Raw genomic sequence first — 3378 nt, 5'->3', positions numbered from 1 at the left:
TTTTTAGTTTTTAGTTTTTTTAGTTTTTTTTTTTTTTTTTTTTTTTTGTTTTGTTTTTTTGTTTTTTTGTCTTTCTTGTTTATTTTTGTTTTTTTTCTTTTTTAGTACATAATTATGTACACAGGCCCCTAAAGAATTAAAAATGTTCAGATACTGTCTGTTCCTTTTCCGGGTAATCTCAGTAGAGATATCCTGCACTTCTTCAAGCTTCTCATATATTATACATATTTGCCTTTCCGCTGAATCTCGATCAGTCGAATTCAAGGTATTAAGATTCTCTAATGATTCAATAATATTCCAACAACGTTCAGATGAAGAAATTATTAGATTAATGCGTGTACAAATGGCAACAACTGCTTTCTTTTATGTACATTTTACATTAGTGATATATATATTAGCAATATTTAGACCCTGATAAAATTATGTGCCCGAAAAGAGCGGTGTTGCTAAAGTATCTAAGAATTTGGCTAGACATACAGATCTGAAAATAATTTTGTTACACCATTAAAATAATTATAGTAAGTCGCTGAGATATGATGATTCTGTAAAAAATTTTGACATTTTAGCAATTATTTTAAGTTGTACAGAATTATTTTGTTGGGCCAACAAAATTGTTTTCAGATTTGTATCTAGCTAAATTTTTAGATTCTTCAACAAATCCGTCCTTTCCATGTACTGCATATATACCGTTTTTAAAATAAAAATATGAATTATATCGATTTCTTCGTTGCTATGCAGCATCGAGAATGCATCAGCACAGAGCTGCTTATTAACCCTAGGTATGCACAGTGAAGTCTCCAAGACCCCAGTCCTTTTTTCGCGTTCCTAGACTATTGTCCCAAATATTCTTTTCTTTCGTATATCTCGGAACACTTTGGTTTTTTCCACTTTTATACATTATAGGCCTATCTTCGATCAAATTTCGATCGATTAGAAAAAAATAAATAAATAAACTGAAATTCATTTTTGCTGAAGTTACGATGACAAATGTGGATGGAGTTTCCGAGATCCCACAGTGTATAAGTATAGGCAAAATAAGACTGTGTATACCTAGGGTTAAAAAGATAACATGCAATTTATTCACGCTCATGTACAAAATAACGTCGACTACGCAGAAATTATTGATAAATAGTACGGGTGCAAAATTCGGTTCTGTAAAGCTCAAACGAAAGTCAGAGACTTTCAGAGTTTCTTATTCATGCATCATGGAAATGCACGCCCTTAATCTACACATACGGAAAAAACGGATTTACTAAAGTAGCTAAAAATGTAACTAGATACAGTCTGAAAATAATTTTGTTGCACCGTTAAAATAATTATGTAAAACAATTAAACTGATTACTAACATATCAAAATTCTTTATCTGTATCTAGCTAAATTTTTTATACTTCAGCAAAACCGTTCTTTCCGTGCACCATTCTTTTTTATACCCTTTTCAAATATAGAAAGAGGATATCGAAAAATAAAAATGCGTTAAGTCATTACAATGTTAAATTTACGTAAAAATCCATGTACACGTGGGATTTCGAGATTTTTAAAGTCTCTTTTTCTCTCTCTCTGCGGTAATAAAAGTTCACGTTTTCACGCCAAATCGCGTGTTACGATATCGTATTAAAACTTATAATAAACGACCGTTTCGGCCAAACAGATTTGGCCAAACTTCAACCGATGATATAATGTGCGCCTTTAAATATAAAAAAAAATACATAATTATATTCAATGTATATAAAATAGAAAACAATAGACGTTTAATTTGTACACGTAAGTAAGTGAATATCGCGTATCACTAATGTATATTATAAAAATGTACTTGGCCTTTTTTTTTACCTTTTTTGAAAATTACATTTACACGGTATCATTAACAAAAAAATATCTTCACAAACTCGAACTCTATTCTTATAGTATATCTGCTTAATCTACTTTTCATTAAAAAGTATATTTTAATTCGCGTTATACTTATAAATAATAAAGGTGTCCAGATATATGTACGCGCGTGTCCGAATATTGATACTTTTAACTTAATTTCTAAATGTTCAGCAAGACATAATATATTAACTTCTTAATGGCCAGTTAAGAAGACATTCGACTTCGAAGTTGCAACGCTTGAAATTTGACTAAGTCCGCATAATTTTTTTTTTTTTTTTTTCCCCAAGTTCTAAACGTTATGATGAGAGTTCCGTTTTTTAGTAGAACTCTAAGAATTGTGAAAGCAATTTCTATGATCGAAAACGATCCGGTCACTAGTTAAGAAAATATTCAACTTCCATGATCTGCCGTGATCATCATTTGCGTAAGTTTTGATGATGATTTTTTTCAATAGATTTTTTTGGCAAAATTACCAGAACTATCGCCAAAAAGTATCGGGAACTATAGAACTCGACTGTATGCGAGAAGATCTCTCTTTTATTTTTTATCTGCTAGAAAATGATCTGCTACAGGAAGTTAGCAGATCATTTTTTCGATCGACTATTTTTTGGATAAAATCACCAAAACTATTACTAAAAAGTATCAGGAACTATAGAACTCGACTGCATGCGACAAGAACTCTCTTTTATTTTTGATCTACTGGAAAATTATGTGTCAACTTCACCGACATCAAAGCAAGACATATAAATCAAAAAGATATATTTCGTACATCATACAATCGGTAGAATAATGCGTATAACATGTAACAATACTGTCTCAAAAAGAAGCAGATGACATTAGAGTTACACATCGACGTCATAAATGGACATAAAAAATTAGAAAACCAATAAAATGCAGAAATGAAAAAAATCACAAATAGTTCAAAAAAATTTAAATTAGACTTAAGTCTATCGTTCGTTGTTAAGTGCTTCTTAAGTGTTTTAATTTTTAGAAGAAAACTGGTATCTTTATATAAATTCGAATAAGTTGAAACTAAAAAATAAACAATTCTTTTAATCTGACGATAGAATCATTAACTATTCATATTTCTAAAAATGTATTTCTAGAAAATTTTCCTTAATATTTTATTACTTATATGTTTTCTTTATATTTATTTATACACATGTTATTTTCTTAAAGAAAAAGGAACACATATGTACGAGTCAAGAAATATCATTTTATAAGAGAGCGTTTCATAGACTAAACTAGTCGAAAAGAGAGGTATGGTTTAATTATTTATTAGTAATAAATTATTACCTAAACTTTAGATGAATGTAAATATGTACTTAATATGTTAGATTATACGTATATCCATATTTACATTTTTGTAAGCAGTTTTTCAAACGGTTGTTAACGCAATTTCTGTATCGCGCTTAGTGTTACATAGTGTTTCAAACCGAACAGTACAGAACTTTGCTAAATTATAATGGAATCAAGAAAAATTATAAAACGTCAGGCGAACAAATGGTTTAA

Source organism: Temnothorax curvispinosus, unplaced genomic scaffold (genome assembly GCF_003070985.1).
Source record: "Temnothorax curvispinosus isolate PA1 unplaced genomic scaffold, ASM307098v1 QBEX01000450.1, whole genome shotgun sequence".
Classification (NCBI taxonomy): Eukaryota; Metazoa; Arthropoda; class Insecta; order Hymenoptera; family Formicidae; genus Temnothorax; species Temnothorax curvispinosus.
The sequence above is the reverse complement of the archived record's forward strand: the minus strand, read 5'-3'. Positions refer to the sequence as shown.